Source organism: Sinocyclocheilus anshuiensis, unplaced genomic scaffold, assembly GCF_001515605.1.
Source record: "Sinocyclocheilus anshuiensis isolate Anshui unplaced genomic scaffold, SAMN03320099.WGS_v1.1 scaffold407, whole genome shotgun sequence".
Classification (NCBI taxonomy): Eukaryota; Metazoa; Chordata; class Actinopteri; order Cypriniformes; family Cyprinidae; genus Sinocyclocheilus; species Sinocyclocheilus anshuiensis.
The window spans coordinates 2,488,322-2,496,096 of record NW_015552593.1 but is presented as its reverse complement, the minus strand read 5'-3'; the positions used below and the strand labels follow the sequence as shown (position 1 = coordinate 2,496,096).

At 36.5% G+C, this 7,775-nt stretch overlaps 1 pseudogene; it reads right to left on the bottom strand.

Moving 5' to 3' along the window:
• Positions 1-7,775, bottom strand: part of LOC107665563 (protein eyes shut homolog) — a 218,051-nt pseudogene that overhangs the window by 832 nt on the left and 209,444 nt on the right.

Sequence of the window (7,775 nt, the reverse complement as noted above, 5' to 3'; positions counted from 1 at the left end):
AAGATTGACCGAAACCTTCAGATAACCCGTCCTGCAGCCCAACCGCTAGATGGTCATCGTCTTCACTCTCTGCTTTCCCCATCCAAAGGATCAAACCGTCCCAAGCTGAAGTAGAAAAATTCAGTGACACCTCGGTGTACATTAGATTCCTAGAGTTGTACTTCGGATCCTTGTATTTCAAATAAGAGTTTCCAGTAAACCTTAAAGTCCTCATCGTAACTTCTTGGTCACAATAAGTCCCAATCCATCCTAAAGAACACATACATGAATATGAAGCAGACGTTGTGTTATGGACACAGACAGAATCATGTTGACAAAGATTGTTGACACAGTGAACTGACTGCTGGCACCGTGAACCGGTCCACAACGAGGGGCAAATACACCTGAATGAAGAAAGACCTGCTGGATGGCAGTAGCCACCGTTCAAGCAAACCTTATATCCACACGCTGTCCCGTCCCAGTCGCCAACATTGGCTCCGTCCAGTGCGCCTGTCTCTGTAAGCTCAAGGTCCTACCCGTTGACTATGACCTCTCGAATGCCGCCGGTGAATCCCACCAGGTCCTTCTCTGTGGCATCCAGGGACACTGTTCAGGGAAGACACACCACCAATGAAAATATATGTGGTGACATCCAGAGTGGTCGAGCCCTCCGAAGAGTTCCTGGTCACGGCTTCATCGTCTAGAATCAGGAAGCCACGGTTGCCTTTTCTACCAGCCTTCACTGTGTGCCACCTTATGCCAGTCACATCTACACTTTTCGGAGACTGTAATACAATAGTTTCATTTCCCAGATTATAGCGGAGCTGCACAAATCCAGCTGATAGGGATATGCTGAGGAAATCACCTTGGGTGGGACGAGAATAAACGAAAATTAACAGAATTTTGTTCACAATATTACAAACTATATTGTAATCTTTATTGTTTTTATTCACATTTTGTTATTAAACACATCTTAAATATGAATATGTATTGAGCATACACTTAAATGGTTTAATTTTGCATAATGTAACAGAATTCAAGATGCTGTCTTACCAGCCGACTGCTCAAGTAGCGTGCGGTGTAGAACAGGATGCCCTCCGGTGAAAGAGTTTGAAACTGCAGTTGCAGATGAGTTCTGTGCCTTATGTTGATGGGAGGAAATGACACCCAAGAGGATTGATTCCCACTGAAGAAAGGATCAGTGATAGATACAGCTGGAAAAGAAATGGAGAACCCTGAAAGTGTTGAAATTTAATAAGCTTATTTAAGCAACTTCTTGACTTTCATAGTCAACATGGAGCAGTGGAGTGTTTTTTTTTTTAATATTATATATTAATAATTCTAATTATATTATATCTACTAACTGGACAGTATTTTGTTCTACCCACAGTTACTATATACCTGAAAAGAAACAAAAATATAGCTGTTAATAATAATAATAATTAAAAAAAGTTATTAATCTCCGGTCTTTAGAAAGCAGAATGAGACCATTTGGAAATTTTAACCTATCATTTTATTATCTTTATTTTCTTTTTTACACTTTGTTCGTCCGAACCCTACTGAGGACCCCCAGCGGTTCCCTGGAGGTGGGATTATGTGTGTGTGTGTGTGTGTGTGTGTGTCTGTGTGTTTTTAATTACATACTATACACAATATTGTTCAAAAGTTTGGAGTCAATGAGATTTTATTATTCACCAAACAATCCTACAAAAAACATTATTAACATTAGTCAGTTTTGCCATTACATTACAAAATAAATGACATTTTAAAACATTAAAGTAAAAAAAAGTTATTTTAATGTGTCACTATTTTACTGTATTTTTGATTATTGCATCCTTCGTCTTCAGAAACATTTTTATACACATTTATAAAAACAAATTGTAAATGCATGTAAATATATTATATTAATTCTAATTATATTATATATTTATAATATACATGGGATTGATTGTGGTCTAACCTTGCTGGCAGAAGAGTCCAGCAGAGCCTAGGGGGCACTGGCATGTGTATCCATCAGGAAGGGGCACACAGGTGGCGCCGCGAGCGCAGGAGGGCGGTGGGATGTGCTCAGCCTCACAGAACGACACTTTCTCTGAGCAAAGAGCACCTTTCCATCCAAACACACACTGACAGCTGGAGGGGAAGGCCAAATACAAATGATTAATAATGTTTGTCAGTCATTCCCGCGCACAAACAGGTGCTCGTTCTGAAGTGGAAGTCTTACTGCACAGAGGATCCAGAGTCCACACAGGTGCCTCCGTTCCGGCAGATGACCAAGCTGCACGGATTAACACCACACTGCCCCACATTACGTCCTGACGCTGGCCTGCCCCCTGGCCCTCCTGGAGGATGAAACTTCTCATCTCGTCTCGTCCGGAACAGCAGATCGAAAATGCAGCCTTTAAAGTCAAAGATAGAGAGAAAATCCTGGCATTATTTACTCACCCATTGAATTGGCTCTATCTTTCTCTCTCCTCTCCACCTGTAGCTGGTGTGTGGTGAGCGCACTGGCGCTGTTGTCCTGTGGCTGCCGTCGCATCATCCAGGTGGATGCTGCACACTGGTGGTGGTTGAGGAGAGACCCCCCCCATATGATTGTAAAGTGCTTTGGGTGTACAGCAATACACAATAAAGCGCTATATAAATGCCTCATTCATTCATTCACTCATATGTTCATGGTAACCAGGGGCTGTATAGCAAACAAAAAGCAAAAAAACAAAACAAAAAACACTAAAACCACTTTGAAAATAGTCTTTACTTGTGCATTATTCTGATATAAGCCATATGATAGTATTGTGTGAGGAATAGAGTGAAATATACAGCATCACAAGATTTAAAAAAAAATAAATTTCTATTTTTATTCAGCAAGAATGCATTAAATTGATAAAAAATGACAGTAAAGACTTCCATAGTTACAAAAAATTTCTTTCAAATAAACGCTGTTCTTTTGAACTTTTCTTTTGAAAGAATTCAGAAAAAAAATCCATGTTTCCACAAAAATATTAATAACTTTTTTCATCATTGATAATAATATGTTTCTTGAGCACCAAATCAGCATATTAAAATGATTTCTGAAGGAGCATGTGACACTGAAGACTGAAAATTCAACTTATCAATCACAGGAATAAATGTATTTTTTAAATTAAATATAATAAAATGTAAAATTTATTTTAATCATATTACACAACATTACTGCTTTTACTTCTGATCAAATAAATGAAGGAATAAATGACAATTTAAAATATATTAAAATAGAAAATAACAATTGTAATAATGTTTTACTATATTAGTTTTTACTGTACTTTTGCTCAAATAAATGCAGATATTTGATCAAATAAACTTTGAAAGAACAGACTTCCTTCAAAAACATACTGACCCCAAACTAAGCTCTTCTAATCACTGTGGAGGCATCCATTGAACATCCCAGCATGCCCCAGATGCCTTTTTCTATAAGACTAGTAAATGTAACATTCAGAAAGAGGAAACATTTGTGCCATCGCTGAAAGTTCATCTAATAAAAGCATCTAATTCCGGCACATGGCTCTCTACAGAAACAAGAAGAAAAAATAACATGACAAAGTGTGTGATTATTTTTGGAAAAGCCATCAGGGAGAAGGAGAGAGAGAAAATATGTACAAGTCCGTGATGCTGAAAAAGAAAAATCTATTCTGTTCCTCTTTTTCAAATAAACAGAAAAAAAGAATTTATATATCCAGTAAGTGGCAGATACAGATACAGTGTTATGAGTATCAAGCGACTTGCGCTCCATGAGATCAGTTCATATATTCATAGGTGGGTATTAAATTCAGATGATAATTAAATAGTCAGTCAATAACCATTTAAAATCATAATCAAGCAGTTTCAGCAATGTAATTTGAGGTTGAAGATGCCCCAAGATAGCCATTCTGAAACTATACTTTATTTGCCCAGTAGACTTCCATTGTAAGTGATTTACTGTAAACTGAGGGATGAGTTGAAATTATGTTATGCTGTAATAGAGAATAACTTGTATTGAATCTAGCGCATTTCTTCAACAAAAGCGACTAAATAAGACATGCAGTGGTTGGGAGGAATCAGTTCACAAATGTTTTCATGATGTTGTGCTTAAGATCATTCCACAGAATTTCAATGAGGCTGCAGTCAATGGCCAATTAAAAACATTTCTTAAATCACAGACAAGACACTCTGGTGTTCTGGAACAGAATGTCTCAATTCAGCTCTGCAGAAAATGCAACAATTTATGTCAGAAAAGATTTATGAAGGATTTACAGAGAAATGTGTTCTGCTCGTGTTTCATGAATGAGGCTCATTGACTGTAAAGCATCCAGAGCCCGAGACAGAAGATCCACTCCATCCTACTCGCCTCACTGTGATTCACAGCTGTTATAAAATGCTGTGTAAAAAGATGACAGAGATTAAAGATAAAAAATACACTACCATTCAAAAGTTTGGGCACAAAGAACTGAATCTGAAATCCTATCAGCTTTCTTTAAAGGTGAATCCTTAAAGGAATAGCTCACCCAAAAACTGGTTAATTGATGGACTGAAGTTGTGTGGATTACTTGTGGAATATTGTGATGTTTTTATCAACTGTTTGGACTCTGACGGCACCCATTCACTGCAGAGGATCCATTGGTGAGCAAGAGATGTAATGCTAAATTTCTTCAAATCTGTTCTGCTGAAGAAAAACTCATCTGAATCTTGGATAGCCTGAGGAAGTCAATTTTCAGCAAATGTTATTTTTTTGGGTGGACTGTTCCTTTAATTCATTTTGTAGATTTGTGACTAAGTAAATGTCTTTACAAAGCTATGTAATGTAAGAATAGAATTTAGATTATTTGTTTGGTCAGTACATACTTCCCATACTTCCATTTGGTTATTTCACTGCTTTATGTGTCTAAACTTTTGACAGATCAATAGTTGTTACATTTTACAAGCAATTCCCCTCAGAATGATAATGCTGACCTGCAAACACCATATTTTGTAAGCATTAAAATGTATTTTCATAAAGCTTTGTGATGAATGATTGCACACATATTACACACAAGGTTAAGGGTCCCATCAGAGCTAAACAGAAGATCAATTCACGCACCTCACTCTATCACTTCACAGATGATCCATGTAAGAAAGACTGATTTCATCATGAACTGACAATCTGAATCAAGACATCAAACAAGACCATAATGAAAAACAGGAAAAAAACACACTACCTTGAAAGCTGTTCTGGAACCCAGAGCCCGCAGGCAATAGCTCAGGTGTGTATTCTTCATATCCACCCACATAAAGTTGACTAAAGGTGTTCAAGCCCACCAGTGGTCCATCCTCCTCTTCTGCCCATCAACCTGTTCAGAAAAGAACAAACCAACATGACGTCAGCTGAGAGTCAAAATCAGTCACTCAAAGCAAGAAAACACTTTGAATTTCCATCCCCAGTCATTTCTCTTTACTTTGTATGAACGTATGTTTACTGGCTTTGTCTTGCATTTCAAACAAATAGTAATTATTATTTAATTTTATATAAATTAAAGACATGCACTGAAACGGGTTGCTGTGAACAGAGCTGTTTTTGACAAGGTAAAAAGGCATTTTACACGAATGAATGTATAAAATGTACAGTTATTTATAAAAGATATTTCTTATTGTTAAGATATTTAAGATATATACTGTATTTCCATTAGATTTTTTTCAATAAGATTAAAAGTGAAAAATGATTTATGCTTAAAAAATATAAATGATATACAGTATTATCTTAAAACTACTCTTAATATCTCTATAATATACTTATTTTAATTTTAAATTTTTTAAATTAAAATTTTTTTTTTACTGGTAAGCAAGATTTTATTTTTATTTCTTTAAATATTTCTATAATAATGACACTTATACTTATTGTAATATTTATAATTATTGAATTATTTATTATAAAATTATTATTACTATTTAATCATTTAAAGATGTTTAAACACTTTTAATGGTACACAAGTCAATTTTTTTTATAATCAATATGTAACAAAATATCTTTATTTTTATAATAATTTCTTTATAACATTCTTTGATGTTTGATGCGAAATGTTTCGCAACACTATAAAAAAATATTTACAATCACTTTCGATCAATTTAATGCATCTTGGCATTGAATAAAAGTCTAAAAGTATATAAAAAAAAATTAAAAAAAAAAGACGGACCCAACTTTTGAATGGTAGCGTATCTAAAAATAAAATTGTATTAGTATTGAGTAGGTCAGACCAACCTTTGCTTTCTGTGAAGCCAAGTCAATATATAACTATTATTTAACAGTGCAAATATAAAACACTCCTTCAGCCATCCGTTTTTCAGATATCTTCCAAAGTGCACTGTGTGAATATTGATCCTTGGGTTCAGGCGCTTGCTGATAATTGTTACCAAACCAGAGCCGAGATTATACTTATGAACAATCCTGCCGTTCCGCACCCCCAATGCGAAGAAGTCGTCTCCACTGATGCCTTCAAAAAAACAATAACCCACAGAATCCAATTAACCAGGGGCGTAGCCATCATTTCAGAAGTGAGGGGGACAGAAATTGCATTGTTCATATACTTTATTTATTACCTGGAGATGACTTGACAAACACAAATAAACCATATTGTCGCAATCGTATGTTTAAAGTCTTCATGTTTCCAAACGTTTCTGTTTTCTGTGAAAACAACTGTTTTCATACAGCGATAGCTGGACGCTTTTGTCCATATTAGGAATCTCCTCATATGACTTTCTGCGCGAGAGCGCCCTCCAGCTTCGAGTATGAATGAAACATACACTGCATGAGTGTTTAGCGCTCCGCGATGTTAATCTCGCTTTATTCTGGGTCCGAATAAAACATCAGATCATGCACAGGCTATCCTGTCTCTTTGAATTTAAATTTATATTTATTGACACTGGCTCTTGAAAACCTCCATGTGAACACACTTGCCCGAAAAAGTGCGGGGGACGAATTTACGTGATATTAAAAGCGAGGGGGACACGTCCCCCGCGTCCCCCGCGTAATCTACGCCCCTGCAATTAACACATGCAGTGGGGACCAAAAGTCTGAGAACATATTGGAAATCTAGGATTTTTGTTCTCATCAGTTTAAACCTGGAAATAAACCGATTAAGGGTTTTGAAAAATGCATGAGGTAAAACGAATCACTAATTTTGATGTGGCCACTAATCACTCAATTACTATGCAAAAAAGTAATAAATTAGAAAAGTATGTCAAATTGAAGCATTTTCACTGGTGGTCCAGGTCAATCCGGCCATCTATAAAATGTCATTTATTTTTCTTTTGAGCTGATGGATCTAACGCTCCAATTTATCTGGCCAATTATCAGGTGAATAGTTGCCTTCCCATCCTCTCTGATTCCTTCTTTTTGATTTTGTCCTCCACTGTGCTGCACGGCTCCCTTGACAATTTCTTCATTATTCATAGCGCTGTCCTCTTCTCTCTTTCCCTCGATGAATCATCCTAAACCAAAATCCCAAGATACACTCGCTGAACTGAGGAAGATTCATACCCCCTTACGCTTTTATTCAGCTGCCTGTCTTTTGATTAAACATGTTCGTAGCAGTGACGTGTCAGTTAGCAGCCACTGAAACTGACCTTAAAATAAATTGCCGATGGTGGCGGAGGAAATCAAGGCATGAGGAAACTTGACCGAGATGCTGCGTCTCTCAAAACGACAGCTCTTCTTCTTTAACGCCATTTTCAACAGGAAGTTGATTTGTTGGTTTTTGTTATAAATATACATTTCTACATGTAGAAAAAAAGCCTGTCAATGCCTGTTT